The sequence below is a fragment of the Natrix helvetica genome (genome assembly GCF_964273705.1).
Source record: "Natrix helvetica genome assembly, chromosome: 7".
NCBI classification, from domain to species: domain Eukaryota; kingdom Metazoa; phylum Chordata; class Lepidosauria; order Squamata; family Natricidae; genus Natrix; species Natrix helvetica.
In genome coordinates this window covers 48,338,912-48,363,158 of record NC_138558.1, presented here as the reverse complement: position 1 = coordinate 48,363,158, position 24,247 = coordinate 48,338,912, and positions in this window count along the sequence as shown.

The window sequence follows — 24,247 nt, the reverse complement described above, 5'->3', positions numbered from 1 at the left end:
ATGCATGCATTTTTCAGTTCATATTTCCTCAGGTATATATTTTGAAGAAACAGGAAACCTTAAATGAAGAAAAAAATTGAAAAATTCAAAGGATAATTGGGTTTCAGTTCCTGTATTATTCAAAAGTGAAAAACTAATTAAATTTTCATTAAATAATAAGCAGATTGAATTTGTGCACTGAGGGTTTCTGAAGCAACTCACATTAGTTGTGGATTCTAAATACTTCTGAGAATCAGCAATGAGTAATGTGGCCTCATCTTTCATATTTGGAATCAGAATTTTGCATTTGGAAACAACAATTTCCGTGTAATATCCCTTCCTCACTTTTGGCACTAATTTTAACCCTTCACAAATACCCTATCAACTTAAGCTGTTTTCCTAAATTGTAATAACTATAAGAATAGAAAGTTCAGGCCGAATTGATTATTCTTCAAAACAACTGACATAAAGAATAACAACAGAGTTGGCTTTTGAAAAGTTTTAATTCAAGGATGCTTAAAAATAACTTTTTCCTTTAAGCAAAGACAGACTTCAATTATTCAAAAACATGCAATTTTCTTATAATAGGTTAATAACCCTGAAATGAACAAAGGCTAATAAAAAGTCTATTAAAGTCCTTATACTATTTTCCATCTCTAATTTCATTTCCTAGGGTTTCTTGAAAATTGCTAGAAATTCATGAGAATGGCAAATGACTCATATCCATATTCATATAAAAGAGAAAACCCACTTTCATCATTTATCATAAAACAAAAACCTAGGGTTTTTTTTTCCTTTTATGGCACTTACAATATGTAACATGAATAAGAAACAAGAGAAAAGATTTATATTGAAAAAAAAAATTAAGGAATCTTGCTTATAAGAAAACAAGACATCTCATAATCTTAACAGAGCTGTTCATATATGATTAGATAATCAATGATGTTAGAACCCCCCCCCCCGAAAAATAACTTTGCAAAACTGGGGTTTGTTTCCCAAGTTAAATTACAGATATATGCATTTGACTAATTATTTAACCATGACATAGATCTTGCCAAGTTATATATTGTCAAGGCATATTTTCAGTGATTAAGTTGCTTCCCATTTAAGTAGCACCTATGCTTTTCTGGTTAACATAATTGCCTCTGCCATGTGTGGGGGGGGATATGGGTTTTTAATTTTGTAAGCTACTTAGGGACACCAGTTGGTGATTTTGGTGGCTACATATTTTTTTTCGTAATAATGTTTTATTTTATTTAAATACTTCCGTTAAACAGTGTGTCGTCTGGTTACAAATGTTTTGTGCAGTAACAGTTAAATTGTTCAATCATATTTATTATTTAATGTATTCTTAGTTTAATACCAATACCTTAAGTATCTAATAATATAATAATCCTCTTCTTAATTTATTTAACTCTATTAATACATTTTCTATATTGTACTCCTCTGCTTTTATTTCTAATTCTTATATTTGTTCTCTAACCATCGGTAAAATGATTCCCTTATAATATAATAATCAGTTTGTTATTTCTCTTTAATTGCCAGTGTTAATCTGTTCATTTCTGCACATTCTAATATTTTCCTAATCACATTCTCCTCTGTAGGAATCTCTTCACTTTTCCAGTTTTGTGCAAATACAATTCTAGCCGCGGTTATTACATGGATTATCAAATATACATTTTCTTTGCTATAAAATTCTGGTAAAATCCCTAACAGGAATATCTCAACAGGTTTCAAGTCAATATGTTGTTGTATCACCTTTTTCAACAATGTATGTATTTTTGACCAATTTTTTTTTTTTTTTGCTTCTACACATTTCACCACATATGGTAATACAAGCCAGGTGTCTGGTGACATTTCCAACATTTAGTTGATTTATTTTTAAACATCTTCTCCAATCTTGCCAGTGACAAATGCAATCTATAAAACATTTTATACAGATTCTCTTTATAGGCAGTTGACATTGTTAATTTATAATTTCTATCCCATAATTGCTGCCATTTTGCTAGTTCTATTGTATAACCAAAGTTTTTTTTGCCAAACTATAATTAAAGCTATGTATCTTCACTTGTCCTTCTAATTTAATACTCAATAAGTAATTATACAGTTTTTTATCATCATCTCTTCTGTTCCTGTTAATATCTTATCTAATTCTGTCTATCTAAAAAACATATAATTTAGCATCTTTGTCATACATAAATTGTATTTGCAGTTGTGTATACCAAATCATATCAATCCCTTGTTTTTCTAATTCTTGCTTAGTTTTGAGTTCCCCCTTTTCAGTTAATATATCTTTACGTCTAACAATATTTTTCATATTGATAACATTTGGGTGTATTAGTGCTTCCATCGTCAAAAGCCAAACTGATATCTTTAAATATTGTTGTTATCTAACTTTCTCCCATACTGACAATAAGACATTTCTTATAGAGTGTCTTTGAAAGTAACCATCTATCTTATTTTTCCCATACCATCAGAAGACATACCAACCAATTGCAAATCGTGTCTCTCCAGTATCAATAATCTTGTGATTCTCAGTACAATTCATTCTTTCATCCATGTTAACACTGAAGCCTGGAAATATAGTTCCCAATTTGGTAATCTAAAACCTCCTCTAGTTCTTGCATCCTGTAACATTTTAAAATTAATTCTTGCTTTTTTCCCCCTGCCAGATATATTTTATTATTATTTTATTAAGGTCTTCAAAATATTTTTTCCAGTTTTACCAGAATCGTTTGAAATAGATATAATAACCTTGGTAATACAGTCATCTTAATTGTAGCTATTCTTCCTATTAACGATAGTTTCCAAATTTTCCATTTTTCCAAATCTATCAATTTGTTGTAGCAGCTTGTACTAATTATCTTCCTCATCTGTTAGTTGATACAGTAAATCAATTTCCTTTCTTTTTCCTTTTCAGTCTATATGCCAGCCATCTTCCTGTTTTATTTGCATTTTCAAAAAAAATGTTTAGAGTTTTTAATTTTTTGTGCTAATTCTTCTTTATCTATTAAATTCAACCTACCTTTTTAAAAGTCAATTTGGTTTTTATATTCTTTTTTGTGGATCTATATTTACATAAATTTTAAATGAATAAATACCTAATTTTAATACACTTGCAACATTTCCTACTGGTTTTTACACAAATTCTTGGAGGAAGCTGTCAGTGAAGGTAGCAAGTAGCTGGGATAAACATCCCCTCCTCATGTATCTTTCCCAGCCCCTCTATGATTGCACTATGCCAAAAATATATGTGCAAATGTGCCTCTTATCCAAGCTTCTGAGTATTTATTTACATATCTATATTGTGGTCTAGTATGTGGCACGTAAGCTACATGTCAAATCAAATCAAACCTTTATTGTCAATACCCAACATCTGTACAATGAAATTGAATGAACCTCCCTTGGTGCAGCCCTCCCCCCAAAACACAAAACACATCTCAATAACTCAATAAATGAAAGAAATAGAATCCCTAAACTCAAATAAGTAATAACTAAAGTAATAATGTAATAATGTAAGAGAACCATTATAAATCCAAACTCACATGGCAACATTGCTATGCCACTCCAATTCCTATTGGAATGATACTTTGAGGAAATAATGACCAAGAACAATGCTCTGATGTTACATGAAGAAACCATGTTGCAGAAGCTTTTCTTGTTAAATTCAAGAGAATGTCTTATGCAAATGGTTGTTATTTTAGAAATCATATTTCAATAGTACCCTTCATCTCAAAAGTGCTATCACTGACTTGATAATTTGTAATCTAACATTGCACAGTGAAGGCAGAATTTTTTTTCACAGAATTCTTGTCATCTCAAATCTATAATTTTATACTGTCTTTCTAGGTAAAAAAGGTTACTTTTTGATTTGTTGTGATCTCAGTAACCTTTTTCTTTTTCAACTAATTATGTTCCTTCCCCCGTCTACATTACTTCTATTGTGCTATTAACTAGCATCATCAAAGCTGCTACCCACACTAGCATATTTAAGTGTTTTTTTTCTTTTTTGTACATGATGTCTAGTAATTATGAACATAGTGAAATATGTCCTACATTTCCATTCTCAAGATTTCTTGTTGCTACTAATAACCAATTATTACTATCGTGTTTAATAATCAAGGCTCTTTGGGCTGTTATCTAGTTACCTTTCAATATCAAGAGGCAGATAAATGTATAAATAAGTAGCATTAAACCACTACTGAGAAAGATAATTCCTTAGCTTATCCTTTATTATCATCCTCATATCTGAAAAATAGTATTCTAGAATATTTAGAATCAGCAAAGAATGTATCACTAAACACATAACGAGATACCAATAAAAAAGAGTACTTGTAGCTCAGGGTTGAAATGACAGAGCCTTGGTGCTTAGTTATTTTCTGGTAGATGATTCATTACCCAAACTAGGTAACTTCATCAATAGATGATGATTACTAACATTGATGACATTACCTAATTTGGGTAATGAAACATCTGCAAAAAAACAACCAAGATGAGTGAGCACCAAGAACTTCTAGCATAAAGACATCCATGTAGTGTTCAAAATCTTAATTTCAGAATGTAAGCCATATGGGAACTATGTTATAAAACCCATTACTTTAAACATCAACACAATTTGCAACATTAGACAAAATAAAATCTCTATTGAGCTCCCATATGTTGGTTTAAGATAGTATGAAAGGATATAAGTAAAAAGAAGGCAAGCAAACGACAGTTAATGACTTAAAAGCCAGCCATCTACACACCTCAATCAACTCTAAACAGCTATTTACCACAGAACAGAACAGCACACACTCTGCTTATGTATAAATAAGTAGCATACTGGACTCATACTGGAGCCCACCTTACAGGACTCATACTGGAGCCCATCTTCAGCAGAGTGCCTACTTATGGCACTCTGCTGAAGATGGGCTCCAGTATGAGTCCGAAACCTCTTGTTTCAGTGACTGACCCCATTTGGATGCTGCAGTATGAAAGGAATTTCAATTATAAATTATTTACATTGCTTTTAAACATAAAGAACAGAAGAATAGATTTCCTCAAGATATTAATAAGCTGTCCCCAGGATATTGCTAAGCTGTCCTCTTCTGTGAATTATAAAAAGGAACATTCTCATTTTCCCTATCCCAATTTGTGCTCATTTCTTAACTTTCACCATTTCAAAGTAAATTAAAAGGGAACAAACATCTTGGCATAGTAATATTTCCTGTATTATCCTGTATTTACAGGAATAGTAATCTACATTATACTTTACATTAAAAATGAAACAACCTTTCTGCAACTTTTGTGCCATCACTGTCAGAAAAAAAAAATTCCTAAAACTTTTCTTTCATTATAGCAACCCAGTTCCTAGATCTGTTTTGCAATAAGATCACTAAGGTCTTTTATTTTATTTTATGTGTCTTTTTGTCCAGTTTACATATGGATTCTAAAGTGATGATAGTGGACATCACTTTCAAACAAATTCTTTTCTCACAAAAGGCACCCAGGTTTAGTCTCTAAAGGTACACATAGATCAACAAAGTCCAACCAATTCTATCATATTTGGACAAGTAATTCTATCATTATCTCTCTAAAATGAATTTAAGCAGAACACTAGCTACAGTTCACTGTTCCAATTTGACTAAGATGGGTGTCACAAATAAGTCTAGTAAAAACAAATACAATTCAACACACTTGGTCTGCTTGGAAATTATGTTAAATTGATCAATAGTACTTGAATTTTGCACAATAGTTCAGGTGGAGGTGAAACTTTAGATTTCTGAACAAATTCTTCATTTGTTCAAATTACAAAATAAATGATGGAATGGAATCAGATGGTCACTTCCTAATCTAGCCTAATGATATCCATATGAGGCCATTAATGCTATTACATAATAATTTGCTCCCAGCATATCATTCAATGTAAGATCCATTGATTTCAGTCTAGTTTCTGTACTTTAGCACTCTATTCATTATTTGTATTCTGCTAATCTTATTATAATACGTGTGTATCAATGGATAGATAATTGCTGATTTTTCAGTCATTTGCATGGGAAAGGAAAAATACATTTTCAGATCCACTTAATGGATTACTTCTTTCATTTCAGATATAAAGTATCTTGTTAAAGATTTTATGGTGTGCCTTCTCAGGATAAAAATATATATCCAACTTTGGTATGTGGCCTACTTGTGGCACTCAAATATTGGTTTCCATTTCAATTCCAATAACAGGTGTAGTTTAGAGGTTCTACCAAAGGCTTAAAATAATCCTGTCATGTTCTTTTGTGACATTGCTACATTTCAAGGTTCCAGCAAATATACACTATTTATTAGCAGTCTAGAAAAACACATCCTGTCATAGCTAACTGCCAGTCAACAAGCTTAAATTGTAGCTACAAAGTTGTCAGACTACAGAATATTTATAAACTGAGTCACCAGGACCTTTGAAACCATACAATATGTAAGCTTATACTTGCAGGAGAAGGGGATAGAATTTTAAGCATGCACATTTTAATGTATTTAATTTGCTGCACTTGGCAGTTTGCTTTGCAAACTGTTAATCTCTTCAACCAATACAGCAAAATGCCAGTGTATTCATTTTCAGAGTATAATAGGCTTATATTTTGAAACAATAACATTATAATGTCCTCGTGGAGTTATACAGATTCAGCATGTGCAAGTATATGGTGATACACATCCTGCTTACTGTCAAGGTTCTCTAAACCTATCTCTTTTTCATATTACTGCCTTGAAAGTCGGTAGTGCATTTTATTTTGGCTCAGTAAACCCAGGTGACTTCAATGGACTGATTTCTGTCAAGCCCCGCCCATTTGGGCAAGATCGAGGAAACAAGACTACATATATACATATAGCAAGATATTGCTAATGATGGTGAAAGAAGATAGAACACGGAAGAGGACCGTTATTTACATAGAGTTAATTAAGTCTCTCAATGATCTGAGACACTTTTCAGTGCTCTCACCACCTGAACTTAGTGACCAAATATCTTCCAGTGTTTAAATATTTATATCTACTCTCCCTCCCTTTCCTAGTGTTACTACAATCTGTCTTAGTCACACTCACTGTGTTATGTCTCATTATCTCATTAGGGTTACCAACACTGTGTTTGATGATAATAAATATGAATTTGCTTGTACATACATAATCTTCCTGTGGGAGTTGAGATTACTGGCTTTTTTACTTTGTGGGCAAGAGAAGTGACTTTGTCCTTTTAACTTAGCAACACCTATGAGGAATTTTTATTTTCCTGACAACTGTTAGTATAGAAAATAAGGAAGATGACCCTGATGGACATATGCACAAAATATTACTGAAGCAAAAAAAAAGGGGGGGGAGGAGGGGGCATTTTTCCAGGCCAGAATAATGAGAAAACATTTGAAAGTGGATCAGGCAAAATATAAGCACAGAGGCAAGGAATGTTGTGGGTCCTATCCCCTAGGGAGATACACCTGGTGGGAGCCAGAAGAAGGGCCTTCTCTGTGGTGGCTCCCTCTCTCTGGAATATCATTCCCCCAGATATTAGAATGGCCCTCATGAGTGGTGGTTTCAAATTTTTTAGAACCTATTCTGTAGGTGTGGCTTGTTTTGTGGTGTGGCGGTCATGCGACCAAGTGGGAGTGGTTTGACAGTCATGTGACTGGGTGGGAATGGCTTGCCAGTCATGTGACCAGGTAGGAGTGTCCAAATTGATATCACTGAATTCTTTGCTCCAATTAATGACCTACAAAAAGAAGATATAAAGATGGAAATTTATTATTTTGTGCACTTACTACTTAAATAAGAATAAAATAAGTACACAAACCAATAAAAAAGCTACTTACAGAAGGAAGATGACTGTCCTTGCCAGTCTTCAATATCACTGACACCTTGCTCCAATGTCCTGCACAAAGAAGAGACACAGAAATGAACTCTTCAATTGCATGCACTGCATCAGGATGAAACAAGCACACAAAACAATAAACCAGCTACTTACAAAAGGAAGATGATTGTCCTTGCCGTTCTTCAACATCACCACCTCACCACCTTGCTCCAATAACCTGCACAAAGAGGAGGCACAAAAAGGAAGACTTTAATTGCATGCACTTACACCTTAAATAAGAATAACATAATAACACACTCAAGTACTTACTTGTGTTATTGGTTTTGTGGTTGAATATGTTTCCAGATTGTTCTTAGGCTTCCAGACTTCTCAGTGCTCTTTTCTTGGTCTTCACTCGTGGATCATCAGCCTTGTGATGGTGTGCTCTGAGCCACTTTTTGACTGTAGGAATTGGGTCCCATCTCTTATCAGGCATGCCAACACTTATCGTAATCAGATTACTAATGTTTGAAATAGTTAGGTGGGTTCTTTGCTCTGAACATATGAGGTTCATTTTTTTAGAACCCCCTTTCCGCCTCTGCTGAACTAACAGCAATTGTCCTGACAATATCTCTAGCTTTTTTGATATTGTCAGGAATTTTGTAGGTCATTGGATCTTTGATCACATTTTCCAAAAAATCTCAGTAGTCGTTCAAATCAATTTCATGATTAAACATTTCGCCAAATTCAATCAATCCTGCCTCTGCTTCTGCCCATGGAACAACTCATCTTCAATGTTCCAGTAATCCAGCTCCAAATCTGTGAGAAATCGTAATTTGTTTGCATCTGGCAATTGGCTACCTGTTTTTAGATGGTTGCAATCCATCAGCATTTTCTTCAAATTGGTGATGGTGCTTGCCAAAAGATAGGGTTTCCTGCCTAGGCAGGGGGTTGGACTAGAAGACCTCCAAGGTCCCTTCCAACTCTACTATTGTATTGTATTGTATTGTATTGTATTTTAATGAGGAAGGGCAACAGATAATTGATTTGGAACTAATTTTATGTTTTTGAAAGTTTCTGAAGCTAGCATTCTGTCAACCTTTTTTTTTTCATATGGGCCCCTTTCTCATCTAAGCATTTCAAATGCTTTAATTGATTGCAATACCAATTTTTCGATATTGATGATATCTGTGTTTCTCCGCTGCAGGGCATTTGACAGAAGAGAAATCTCATTTAGAATATCAATCATGAGAGCCAAATCATTCAAAAAATTTAAAATTTCAAAACAGGAAGCCATGTCTGGGAATCTTTCATTGCCCAGAAAAAACTGATGTAGCGCTGGATAAGCACGCCACACAGCTATGGTTGCCCTTAAACTACAGGCAGCCCATCTTGGTCCCAAAACTCTGCCAATCTTCATGATTTCAATGCCCAATTGTTCCGAGATTTGGAAAAGGTCATTCTGGCTCTTGCAGGATTTGTGGAAAGTGGTGTGTATCTTGTCAAGGAATTTCTTGAAGTGGTTCACTTGTTTTATTTCTTTTATTGCATCATTCAGCACAAGTTGGAGGTGGTGGTTCAAGCAGTGCCAGATTACAATATTTGGGAAGTCTTGAGCTATTCTGGTGCTCCAGATTTTCTCCCAAGCATAACGCTGGCACCACCAGAGCAGAATACTATTAAATTCTTCTGCAAATCTTTGATGGTAAACCCAACTTTACGTAAGCTTCCCATCACTGCAGAAAATATGGTCTCCACATCTTGTTTCTCCAATTCCATCTCAATGAAAATGGTTGCTGGGCATTCTGAATCTTCAACTTTAACAAAAACTATCAGAACTGCTTTCATTGATAGCATTGAGGCTTCATCGAATATTAACCCCACCTTTAGATTCTTTGCAATAATGCTAGCAAACACTGTGGTTTTAATTTTGTTTGCAATGAGTTCAACTATTTTCACTGCAGATCTCCATGAATGCAAGCCTACTCCCATATCTACTCCAATTGCAGTTAGCAAATCTACCTGCCCTTCGATGTATGAAAATGGTTTGCATCTTTGTGCCAGATTGTAAACAGTGAAAAATATTTTGCAAGTACTAGATAAATGTTTGTCAGTTGACTTATCTATGGACTTGGTTAAAGGACCCTGCTCCCATTCTTTACTGTTCTCTCTACAAATAAGGTGTGTCTTTGATTGAAAATGTTCCTTCAATTTTTTTCTGAGAGATGATTGCTGATTCTCCTTAGTTGTCCCTGCTGCCACAACCTGGAAATTTTTCCACTTTCTAGAAACATGAATACCTTTCTCTAATGAGAACACGGGTTTTACACAATACTCAGCAGTCAGGAAGTTTTGGAACTTCAGTGGAGGAGATGGACTTGCTGCTTTCTCTGACTTCAAGTGGTGCTGGTGCTGGTGCTGGTGCTGGTGCTGGTGCTGGTGCTGGTGCGGGTGCTGGTTCTGGTGCTGGTGTGTTAGTGCTGGTGACTGTTGTGGATCAGCTGATTGCTCCTCTTTGGTTTTTATTTCTGTTTCTGAAATTTATTCCTCAGTTAAAAAAACAGGAATATATGAATTACCGTATTTTTTGGAGTATAAGACACACCTTTTTTCCTCAAAAAAGAGGATGAAAATCTGGTTGCGTCTTATACCTCGAATACAGGATTTTTTTGTCTCCCGAAACCCCACCCCTTCACCAAAATGGTTGTGCATACCCTTATGGAGGCTTTCAGAGAGCTCCTTGAGGCTGAGGAGGGCATAAATAAGCAAAAAACAGAGTGTTTTTTTGCCCCCCAGGCCCCAGCAGCACTTTATAAACCTCCATAAGGCTATGTATGCAATTCCTTTGACAAAAACAGGGCCATTTTTGCCACCCCCAGGAGCACTCTGCAAGCCTCCCCCCAAGGGCTATTCACGCCTTTTTTTAAAAAAAGGGCCATTTTCGTGAAAAATGGGCCATTTTTGGGAGGTTTGCAGAGTGCAAAAACTTTTTTTTTCCTTTTGGAAAGCTCTTTAACTAACTGATTGATGAGAATTAGATTCATCAAGTGCTGTGCCATCAGAAACAAAGTCTTGGGTGCTGCAGATTGTCAGTGATTTCCTTTTCCAGCACATGGATAAATACACCTGGAAACATCTACCTATCTATCTACCTACCTACTCTCTCTCTCACCCTACCTACCTACTGTATTTTTTTCTCTCTCTCTCTCTCCCTACTGTATTTCTCTCTATATATCTCTCTTTCTCTCTCTCCCTCTACCTACCAACCTACCTACTCACTCACTCTCTCTCTCTCTCTCTCTCTCTCTCTCTCTCTCAATTAAAGAAAAAACATTTTCTGAAAACAATAAATAAAATATCCTTAAAAAACATTAAAAGCATAAAGAAAAAAGACCCGAGTCACTTACCAGAATCAGGCAGAATCAGCTGCTCTTCAATGTGATGGATACAGGCAGCAGGTAGGCAACTAGGCAGCAAGTAAGCTGGACTGGAGGGACACAAGGACAACCCAGTAAGCTAGGCTCACATGGAGCCGAGACGGCTTAGCCAGCCAGGCGAGGCTGGGGACTGGGTGGGTGGGTGGGTGGCAAAAAGGGCCTCAGGTGACCAGGACATGATCCTGCACTTTAGCCAAGGCCGGGGATTGGCTGCGGCCTTCGTTGCTAGCCACAACTGAACTCTGGTCTTGCTTAGAGCGCAGAGCTGCAGGGTTCTCCAGTTAGCTTCTTGCCAACTCTCCCCCCATGTGAAGTCATGGCCATGCAGTCCTGCAGTCTAGCCAATCCCAGGGATCTGCTGCAATTAAAGCCGCAGCCGATCCCCAGCCTCATGTACAGTGGAAGCCGGACAGAGCTTGCAGTAGCTTTCCTCCCATGCACTCTGCAAAGTCACAGCTGTAACCTTACTTACCTGAGGAGGCAGCAGTAACACAGCAGGACAGGCAAGCGAGGATCAAGTTAGCGAGGATCAAGTCAGCGAGGATCGGATCAACGAATAAGCAATGACACTAGAACCAAAGCAGGAAAAGAGGTAAGTGGGCCGTCCATGCCACAGTACATATGGGACTCTCAGAGGAGGGGCAATCAGTGAACCAGCAAGTCAGTGAGCAGCGGATGGGTAGGCACATGGGGCAAGCATGATGTGGAGGGCAGGTGAGCAAGCGAGTGAACGGTGACCAGACAGGTGGGGCGAGCGAATGGTGATTGGGTGGGTGGGGGGAATGAGGGGGGCAGGCCAGGGGAGGGACCATTCTGGCATGGGGAATCTGGAAGCTCCAGTATGGGAAGGCATGCTAAATTCTTCAAACTGGTAGGCGTGAACCAGAGTGTACCGACTAAAACCCACCTCTGGCCCCACACTAACCCTCTTCAGAAGGTGCTGAAGACCTGGTTCTGCCAGTAGTTCTGTGGAACCCAGAGCAGGATGTAGCCCATTAAATGGCTTGTGTGATGTGTTGTCACCTGGGTGAGGGATGGGAGGGCTATTATATTATTTTATTATTTTATTATTGTATTAACTTATGTTATTGGTTTTATTTTTTTATTTATGATGATTTTATATCCCTGTAAGCCACCTTGATTCATCATGTATGCATAGGTGGCAATATAAATTTTCTAATAAATAATAAAATGGAGTATAAGAAGCTGGAGACAAGACGGTAAAGCAGAATCAGGTTTGCAAGATTCTCTTATCTGTCAATAATGGTAGTTTCAGCCTACCCGGGAGATCTGTCTACCTAGTGGGGCTGACAATCAGTTACTATTGTTCTAATTAGATACATAATAATATGCTGGATTTATTAAGCAACTTGATACTATGTATGACAACAAAGGTATTAAATATTGGTGACCTGCACATCAAACGTATCACAAAACACAGGCACAGCAAAGCATCTGTACAGAAACTCTTAGTTGCCTAGTTAGCTACTTAAAGTAGGAGAACTTGGTATGTGCCAGATGGGTATAGTACACATGATTTAACTTGAAATAAATCTGATATTTATATGCTTTCTGAGCAACTGTTTAAAAGTAACTGCAATTCATAGTTCATAATATGCATGCTAGTGGAATGTCACATTCTGTATATTATTCTACAGTCTTATGGAAATTGTATATTACTTCAGTTTCCATGAATCCATCACACAGAATAATATCTTTTGGAAATTCAATCATTCCCCCCAAATGCCCCCAGAATGAAGAAAAGCTTAATTTCATAAGCCAAAAAAAGCAAATGCAAACCTTCCCTAGAGAATATTCCAAAATAAAGATGTATTTCAGTCAGGTAAGCTGTCCATAGTTCACTTGAACCAATAAAAAATTGGAGGTTAGATATTAATATTAAAGAATGTCATAAGATGCAGTTGGCTTTGGTGCTTAAGTATACTACCTCCTGTTTGTAGCATATTTATGAAAAAATGAATCTTTTCATGCACAATGGATCAATTTCAGTGTTCAATTTCAGAATAAAACAGAATAAAACAGCTGAAAATCTGGCACCCTTGTACTTGAAAAACAAGTGGATCTTCTGATCTCTTACCAAATTAATATCTGAAGATGTAAAGAGCCACCAACAGAAAGCATCTTCTCTAATAATGCTTCACCATCACTACTTCAATTGCACTAAAAGCAAAGCAAAGATGTTTCCATGGTAGCATGGGTACCATGGAAATATGGATACATTAAATCTTAAGTGTTTTTGCTTCCACATACATCCTGTTAATTTAATTTAATGTTGTTTTAAAGCAGACATGGTGATTTTTAAAGAGTGCACATTAAATTTATGTGGCTCTAAATTGAAAGATAATAGACTGCTTTAAGATGACTCTATAGATGTAGAAGTAGGACCAAATTCTGTCTGAACAAAGGTAAATTCCAAAGGTAGTTTAAAGGATGGTGTGATTCTGAATGCTATGTTCATAAACCTGGTATAATTTCTTTATGAAAGGCCAGGATGGAAGTGGGGGAGGGGGGAGGAGAGAAGGAAGTCAGTTAACTGTCAGCTATATTTACAGACATCAGCATCAGCACCCTGTATAGTAAACTGACTATTATATCATAATCTGTCTTGAATTACTCACTCCACTCTTGCTTTCTGTTAAATCAACAGACAAGACACAGCTGAGTGAATAGTTTCCTCAGTTTACATAAACTCTCTTTGTATAAGATCTCCAATCTATCTGTCAAAACTTTAGTTGGATTTATTGATGCCTTCCAAATGTCATCCAATTCTGTCCCGAAACAATAAAGTTACAGACACATTTGTGACAATAAGAATAGCAATCAGAACTGAAAGAAACCTAAGTCCAAAATCTTTACAACCATTTGTCTGAAATTGTTCAGGTTTTTGCAAAGGTCACCTTTACATTTTAGTTTTTATTGACACTATTTCTTTCTCTAATAATAAGGGGATTAATGAATACTTTTACCCCACTCATGTCTTCTGTCTGTTTCTCCATCCATCTCTCCATCTGTCTCTTCATCCGTCTCTCCGTACATCCATCCATCCATCCACACACCCACAAACAAATACACACATTTTTTGAAAAAAATATCACCATGAAAATCTTCAATGTCACCAGTATACAAAAAAATGTAATCCAACTCTATTCCAAACCAGAATTATTCACACTGTTCAAAATTACAGGTAGATTTTACCTAAGCTAATATTTTCTAAATCTAATTTTTCCAAATTATGAATTCTGTTTCTAATATTAATATCCATGAAATTGTTATTGGTTATATTGATAAAGCACTTTCAGTAATTTGTGTTTTTTCAAGCTAATGAACAGGAAGCATTCATCTTGCATTAAATCAGCCCTTGATCCAAGCAGGCAGTGATCAGTTTAATGTAAACTAAAGTGGAAAATTATAACAATAATGATGAGGCAAGATAAATTAAGGGAAAGTTTTCATACTGTAAAAAAACCCCAAACTTGTCTTCTGATTTCATAACCAGTAGAAACTCTGCACTGTGACTGATTTTTTTTCTGAATCCCTTTTCTTTTATCAATGTAAGATTGCTTTGTTTCTTACGCTTAATTTCAACATTTTCTTTTTTTCATTCTCTTCAGATTTTGTCAGATTTCTTTATTTCATTCTCTTCAGAAGTTCAGTCTGTGTAGAATGGTATTTAAAAGAAAGAAATTGGAGAAATGAAAACTTAGAAATACTTTATTTATAACCACTTGGCATATTGAAAAATATTAGTGCTGTTTAAAATAGTTTTAACTAAATTGTTATATCCTAACAATTTTAATTGAAGTGTAGTAGGTGGAAACAACCAAAACTTTATTTTCTTCTTTAGTTCTTTTCTATAAGTTTAGGATATAATAGTGCCTACTAGGATATCAATAGTAGTAACTATGAAGAGGCATCTTGAAGTTCTAGTTGGACAATCACTTAAATATGAGAAGTGTGCTGCTGTTGCCAAAAAAGCCAATGTGTCCTAGGCTGCATTAACAGAAGAATAGAATCAAGAGCATGTGCAGTGTTAGTACCACTCTATAATGCTCTGGTAAGCCCAACTTCGAATATTGGATCCAGTTTTGGTTGCCACAATATAAAAAAGATTCTAGAAAGAATGCAGAGAAGAGCAACAAAGATGATTAGGGAACAGGAGACTAAAACATATGAAGAACGATTGCAAGAATTGGGTATGTCTAGTTCAATGAAAAGAAGGATTAGATGTGGCGTGAGAACAGTGTTCCAATATTTGAGGGACTGCTACAAAGAAGAAGGGATCAACCTATTTTCCAAGCACCTGAAGGCAGAACAAGAAGCAATGAATGGAAGCTAAACAAAGACTAATCCAACCCAGAATTAAGGAGAACTTTCCTGACAATAACAATTAATCAATGGAAGAACTTATCTCATAGAAGTTGTTGGGTGCTCCATCATTAGAGATTTTTGAGCAGGAGTTGGACTAGAACACTTCCAAGATCCCTTCCAATTCTGTTATTCTATTATTCATTCAAAATCATATTTTGATTTAGAAACTTATCTGAGGTTTCTTAAAGAAAGTTTAAAGGACTTAGCTATTTATAAGTTATTTTGTTTGGTTGTTTTTATAGCACAACTTTCTGTTTTCAAATCTTAATTAAAGTGTTCCCTAAATAAAATAGAAAAGGGTTTCTCACCTGTTCTGCATATGTAAACTTCATTAAGAAATCAGTAACAAGATTTCACAATTTTGTCTTTTTTTTTCATTTCTCTGAAATTTCTTTTTTCTTAATAAAAAGTTACATATTGCTTGTTATTAGAAATATATTCCTATACAACAATAGGTTTTTCTGAATGCAAACAACTTCAGTATACTCATACTATGTCTGAGTATGTGAAAGGAGACAAACAACAACAACAGCAGCAACAACAACAACAACAACGATGATGATAATGCAATGTAAAAAAATTGCGCAGACTGATTATAAATTGCGGCACAATTCAGTAGCACAAATGATCCACTGGAATTTGTGCAAAAATTATAATATTAAAACAACAAACTGGTGGGAACATAGGCCTGAAAAAGTCACCAAAAATCTGATGGTCAAGATCCTGTGGGATTTTCGTATACAAACAGACAAAATACTGGCGCATAACACAACAGACATCGCACTGGTTGAGAAAAATAAGGTTACAATCATATACATCGCAATACCAGGTGATAGCAGGGTCGAGGAGAAGGAACATGAAAAAGTCGCGAAATACCAGGACTTAAAAATTGAAATTCAATGATTATGGCACAAACCAGCAGTGGTAATTCCAGTGGTAATCGGCACACTGGGTGCTATTCCAAAAGCACTGGAATTACATTTAAAACAGTTAAAACTTGACAAAATCACCATCACTCAAATGCAAAAGGCCGCACTGCTTGGATCTGCACACATATTACAAAAATACGTTACGACGTCCTAGGCCCCTGGGTGGGGCCTGACTAGTAATCAATGCCAAATCCGGCGAAATAACTGGCAGCTGTGATACAATTGTATAATAATAATAATAATAATAATAATAATAATAATAATAATAATAATAATAATAATAATAATAATAATAATAATGAAGATGATGATGATGATGATGATGATGATGATGATAATGATAATGATAATGATAATGATAATGATAATGATAATAATAATTCCAGAATAAAGGGTGATAATGCTATTCATTCGTCCAAAATAGTTGCGAAGAATTTGTACAAAATCTAACAAATTTCTCAAAAGATAAAAACTCTGTGTTTATCAGTAGGAAATCTTGTAACAACTACTGGCTCCTTCATTGTCTTCAGTGTGTTAACAAAAGATAACAAACCTATGTTAAACTATCTTATTCAGCAATTTTGCAAGTACATTTCTTTTTTTTAAATGTACACTTTTACTACAAGTGAAATTAAAATCAGGGTCTTTTAGCAACATCAGCAATAAAAAAGAGTCTATGAATAGTTCTTTAAATACAAGGTGTTTCTCTGCCACTTCCAAAATAACATATATGGAATAATTTACTGTACAAGATAATATAATAAAACTTCAGCACCTGAGTGGTCAGTTCTGAAATCACTGCCTTCTTCTCCATCTCATGTTGGAACGTTTATTATTTTAGAGAAATAAAAAGGCGTTTACGTGCAAGTACAGACAACATGATCATGAAGTTGGCAAGAGGTCTGTTAAGGTCCTCATTTGAACTGCATTTGCACCATGGATGTCACTGGCCACTTAGAAGCTGAATTAGCTTTTCTAATATGCTGACTCCTTAGACCTCATCCTTCTTAAGTACTGGAGCAAATCTTGTTGAGTCAGTTTTTACTTCTTGAAAGAACCAGTCAGTCTTGACTAAGCAAGACTGGGTCCAGATTCAACCAAGAAATAGTACTGTGTACATTAATTTAATGAAGGACTATAAAATACTGGGGTGTCTACCATGATCTAGGAAAACTTTTTGGATGTGGAATAGTTGAACCTCTGATTTATTGGATTTATGGACTTCAGTATTATTACTGGGATTGGACTTGGTTCTTTTCTTACATCTGATGACATGGTTACGCTTAAGACTGAGCCACAGATGTGGTCAGACTGATCTCAAGATGATAGATTGTTTCAGAAGATGCTAGTTTGTCAGTCTTTTGAATCCTGCCATACTCCTAATAAATGCATTGTGACCTTATGTGTTAATGAATGCCTTTTGGGATTTATTATAGTTTAGTATTATATCCACAAGTCCCCTTAGATTTCTGCTTTATTATGCATCCGGTCAAAGGTGGGTTTCCATTTTGTTTACTATCGGTTTGCTCCTGCATGTGCATGTGCAGAAGCATCCAGGTGGGTGGGCGGAACCTCTGCCATCACTACTGGTTTGCCCAATCTGGGCTGAACCAGCAGAAACTCACCTCTGCATCAGCCCCAGCCTAGAAGTTTGGATCACCTGTTGAAATAGTATGAAAAATACCATATTGAATTTGTTGTAAGTAAAACCTTTTCACACTTTAGCATTTGTTACATTTAGAAAGAGTTCTTCCTTGAAATATTTAAGAAACATCTTCCTTTAACCCAGTGGTTCTCAAATAGTGGGGCGCGCCCCCCAGGGGGGGCTCGAGGCTCCGTAAAGGGGGGCGCGAAGGCTCCCTTTCCATCTGGGTGCAACAGCGAAGGCGAAGGCGGCAGCGGCGGCGAAGGCGGCGGACTGGAGTTTCCCGCCAAGGTTGCCTGTCCGACCAGCCCCCGCTGGCTCCTGGCTGAGGGAGGAGCTGCCGCTCTGCCTTCTCCGGTTTGCTCGGAGGGTGGTTTTAAGCGTTCCGAAGGCTTCAGGGACCGTCCGAGGCTTCCCTGATGCCTTCGGAGCGCTTAAAACGACCGCGCCGCTGGAGCAACCCTGGCGCTTCGGGGACGAGCCCCGCCGAATTAGAGCCGGTGCAACAACGTTGTGCTCTCCTTTGCAGGGATCGGCAGGGCTGCGGCAGTACGGCTGAGCCAAGCGGGGGCCCAGGTGGTGGCGGTGAGCCGGACCCAGACAGATCTTGATAGCCTGCAAGAAGAGGTAGAGGCAGTGTGGCTCCTGCCTGCTCAGCCTCTGTGCCCAGTTTGGCTTCTGCCTGGCCCGACCCTCGCTTTTCCTCTGGCCGAAGGCACATCCTCTCTTCCAGGAGGGCCATGCCTGGGTGGTTGCCTCTCGCTCAGAGGAAGGCTTTGCTTCTGGGAAACAGAAATACGAGGCAGCTTTTCCACTGGGGTCTCTACATATTATAGGACTAGATCGGTTCTCAAAGGTTTTAGCCTGGGGGTCTCTTTGATTTTTAAAAAGTGATTGAGGACACCAAAAAGCTTTGATGTGTGTGGGTTATATCACTGATGTGTAGTATGTTAGAAATTAAAACTGAGAAATGTTAAAAATATTTATTTATAAAATACTCTGCCATCCCCCTGAAAGAGTACGGTAAACCATACTTTGAGAATCACTGCTCTAGATAAACCTTGAATTTCATTCTGTAGGGCCCTTGTTACCAATTTAAAAATAAGATATATATTTTTACAGTCGCACGGGGGGGGGCGCGAAATGTTTTCTTCTTCCTAGGGGGGGCATGACAGAAAATAATTGAGAAGCACTGCTTTAACCCAAGAATGTATGTAAGGGAATTACATTTATTCATAAGATAATTTTAGCATCAAAGGTAGCACCAGGATGAAACTACAGCCATTAACAGTTGAATTACCAAAAGTGTCAGGATAGTGAATTAAAACTGCCAAAAAAGCCAACACAGTTCTAGGCTGCATCAACAGAGGGATAGAATCTAGATCACATGAAGTGTTAATACAACTTTATAATGCCTTGGTAAGGCCACACTTGGAATATTGCATTCAGTTTTGGTCACCACGATGTAGAAAAAATGTGGAGACTCTAGAAAGAGTTCAGAGAAGAGCAACAAAGATGATTAGGGGACTGGAGACTAAAACATATAAAGAACGGTTGCAGGAACTGGGTATGTCAAGTTTAATAGAAAGAAGGACTAGGGGAGACATGATAGCAGTGTTCCAATATCTCAGGGGTTGCCACAAAGAAGAGGGAGTCAAACTATTCTCCAAGGCACCTGAAGGTAGAACAAGAAGCAATGGGTGGAAACTAATCAAGGAGAGAAGCAATTTAGAACTGAGGAGAAACTTCCTGACAGTTAGAACAATTAATCAGTGGAACAGCTTGCCTCCAGAAGTTGTGAATGCCCCAACACTGGAAGTCTTTAAAAAAAAAGTTGGATAGCCATTTGTCTGAAACGGTATAGGGTTTCCTGCTTGGGAAGGGGGTTGGACTAGAAGACATCCAAGGTCCTTTCCAACTCTGCTATTGTATTGTATAAAACACATTTCAGTTGAGTGAGATAATTTAGAATTCAGAATATGTTCTGAAATTTCTTATGCCAATTACAACATAGACTATAGCATCAAAAAATTATTCAAATGGAGGCTTAATTATACAAAATATCTCAGAGTTAGTTATGTCTTTTTTTCCTCTTTTTAAAACATAGTCAGGTTACCCCAAGTATATTATGGATCAAAATTTATTTTAATGGGTGAATATATATTGTATGTTGAATATTCACTGTTCTTCATGGTTATTTTACAATATTCAAAACCCCAGAGATTTCTACAGGGTTTTTGACTCCAAGAAAGTCGAGATGATAGTCACAATAGTGCAATCAAAACAGTGCATGTTTTGTTTTCATTTCTATCAAATTTCTGATGCACGTAAAAAAACAGGAAGAGTTTGAACTGCACTGTTGCGGACATCCTTTTGCATTTTTAAACCATAACAGTTCTGAAACAACCCCAAATATGTTGTTTCTAATTAATCTCCCAGAAGGGGGGATAAATGTCCTTGACAAATGTTTTTTTGTCAAGGACGTTTGACAAACCACCCAGAATTAAAACCCAGTTTTAGAACAGGGATGGGCAATCTGTGTTTCAAATTTCATAAAACATTGAAGGATTTTTCAATCTATAACCTTCTAGGAAGTAGTTGAATCAGGGACGTGCGGTCAGGGGAGGGAGGGGAGGCAGAGCCTCACCTCTCTTCATGAAATAATAGTATATAATATTATATACTATATATATATAATATTATAATATTATATACATCCGTCCGGGCACGCCCGGGAGCTGAGGAGGCAGAAATGTTGTCGGCGCTGCCGGATGACAAAGGCACGAAAGCGACTGTCGCTTTCGTGCCTTTGTCATCCAGCAGCGCTGACATTTCTGCCTCTGTCCTCCGCAGCTCCCGGGTGCGCCCGGACGGAGGTAGCCAGAATGGCGCCAAGGCAGTCCGGCGGGCGAGGCTCGCTTGCCCACTGGACTGCCTCGGCGCCATTCTGGCTACCTCCGTCCGGGCATGCCCGGGAGCTGCGGAGGGCGGAGGCAGAAATGTCGGCGCTGCTGGATGACAAAGGCACGAAAGCGCAGCCGCCTGAATGGGAAAGCAACGAAAGGGCCTGCGCTTTCACCCCACTCAAGCCTTGCCGCCTGCATGGGAAGCCGCCTGAATGGAAAATGGGAATGGGAAGCGCAGCCGCCTGAATGGGAAAGCAACGAAAGGGGCAGCGAGGGCGGGCGGGGTGAAAGCACAGCCCCTTTCGTTGCTTTCCCATTCACCCCGCTCAAGCCTTGTCCGAGGGAGCTGGGGATCGGGTTTTGGGTTGGTGGGAGACCTTGAAGGAGTGGGTGGGGGAAGGGACTGGCACTGGTGGAGGAAGCAATGCTACACGGATCAGTGCACTCCGCGGTCCCCTTAATGTTCACTCAGGAAGGCGGAAAATAGGACCATGTGTGCAGGAGGCTGAGGCCTCAGCCTCCTGCACACGTGGTCCAATTCCTCGCCTTCCTGATGAGGTCACCAGCCTCACCAGCCATAACCCTCACCGTACGTCACTGAGTTGAATTATGATTCCTAGTAAACATGACCAAGGATGATGGAAATTATAATCTTGCAGCATGTTAGGAACCCTTGAGTGGGAGATTTTTGGCCTTCAGAAGTGATATTCTCATATTTCCTTTCTTTTTTTTCCAATTCTAGCAGTAACTTTCTTTGTTTAATGTTTGAATGACACAAATCTTAACAACACAGATGTTGCCTACTGAATTAAATCACAAGGGCACCTGCTTTGAGGAAAGCCATTTTCTGAACAGATGCAGATACAGACTACGGAGATCCAAAGGGAAATGAAAGGTCCCAGAAAAGATGGTCCCAGAAAAGAGATCTTCACTGCATTGAGTGTTATGCTTGAATCAGCATAATTTTAAGTAATCAACCTTCCTAGTTGAATTGTATGGCCATGGTGTTATTTGAAGCTGAACCTGAGAAGGAGAGAAAACAAAGGTTTCTGACTCGAATTCAGAAGAACTCCTTATTTATGTGGATGGCAATGAGTCAGGTAATTGAGATCCTGGTTGGGGAGCAGCTAAAACAGCCCTGCATTTATCAGTGTGGCTTGGTGTGCAGAAGACTAAATTTGGGCTCTAGAAACCCACTGAAAGTATAATACATGTCAGGTCTTTCATAAAGGTGTCTTTTACTATCGGATGTCAAAGGAGTTACCGGTATGACACTTCCAATGGGGAAAAATATACATATTATACTTTGAAATAGAATTTATCAGATGAGATTATATTTTTATTTTCAGATATACATAGAGTTAAAAAAAAGAGCTATCAAAGTGAAGTGCACGCTTGCAGTTTGCTGTTAAAGCTACTATGCTATGCACCTGACTTGGAGCAAATACCCCTGAGCACTGTAAAGCACTATTGCTTCAATCCCTGATTCATGAACAGCAGTTTGAAGCCAAGTCATGTCATTGCCACTTCTGCTGATCTTGAAATACTAAAACCATGCAGGGAGAATAATGAGACAAACAGTGTTTTCTCTCCAACGATACAAAAACCAGCCTTTTGATTCTCTGTGGCTCTTGGAATAATAAAAAAAATCTCAGCCCACTCCACACAGAAGTAGATATATTGTGGCTACGATACGCCACATGTTCAATGTTTGATTATGTGCCATCAAGTTGGCGTCTTCTCTTAATGACCACATAAATAGATTTTTCTCAGTGACAATCTATTCTTAATCTGGTCTTTCAGGTGTTTCAGGTCTTTCAGGTGTCCCCTTCACCACTATAATTGAGTCCGTCCACATTGCTGATCGCTGTGTACATACCATTGTCTGGTTATTTGGACAAGAAGAAATCTGAACAATGGGAGAAGCTTACCCCACTACAAATTGTTATTCTCCTTGCTTTTATTCTCTTTGCAAAAAGGGTACTGTGTCACCATTTCTGCAAGCAGGATTTTCCCCCACCCCCCGAATTCAAACGACAGTGCTTGTTTCTGAAGCGGGGGTGGTGGGGAAAATCTGAGCTGTTTTTACTCTTTGAAGATCCAGGTAACTTTTCTCCAGTTAATAGTCCAGTAGAAGGAACAGAGATGAAAGTGAGAGGAGACCTGTTCTTTCTTATTTCTTTTTAGCAAGAGATTAGTTAGTTGAAAAGAAGAATCCTGGTTGGTTTTTCTCTGAGCAAATAAATTAAAATATATGTTCGCCATTCTATATTAAAGTTTGGTGGGTGGGGGTGGGGGAAGAGTGAGAGGGAAGGAGAGAGAGAGAGAGAGAGAGAGAGAGAGAGAGAGAGCAATAGAGTAATTGCTGAGATTTGGGGAATCAGGAGATAAGCAATGGAGAAATGACAAGCTCGGTATTTCAAAGTGTAGGAAAAGAAAATGTATCTGGGTTGAAATTTCAAATACATTGTAGTCAAGTTGGAAATAAATCAGTTCAGCACTAGAACAATTCCAATGCCACGAGATCAAAGAGGTCCAGAATAGCTTTTGAACTGCCAGAGAATTGTTGTGTGGAGCACAATACAGTATTCTTTCTTTTAATTAAGGACATTGAGACTGCACTAGGCATCAAGCCATTGCTAAGATTAACCCATTTTCTTCTCAATAGTTGCAGTCCAGATATTTATGCACTTCTTCTCTCTGCAATTGTTTCTATTGGTAAAGTAGTTCTATGGGTTATAAGAGTTAGTCCAAATTAAGGTTTCCTTATAGCAAAGTCCTGCCCATTCTAATTTCTTGCCAATTATTTAAATAATATTATATTTCAGGTTTTATACTTTTGGAAGTTTGTGTGTGTGTGTTATTCTGCTTTTGAATGAAATTAGATTTAAAGGCACTTAATGTTGATTGGCTACATTAATGCCTTATTTTTCTTTTGTGATCAAATCCAAGGCCATTCCCAGCAGAATTTTCATTCTTGTACTAGAGAAAAATGCCCTCCTAAAGCTACCTTATTTATTTAAACTACCAATTCCTTCCTTTATATATACAGCAAACATGAATATTAAACAAATAAAAGACCTGAACATGTTATCACTGATATATCTGAAAATTTAGGTTAACAATTAATCACATTGTTATCCTAAATTTTCTAAACTTCT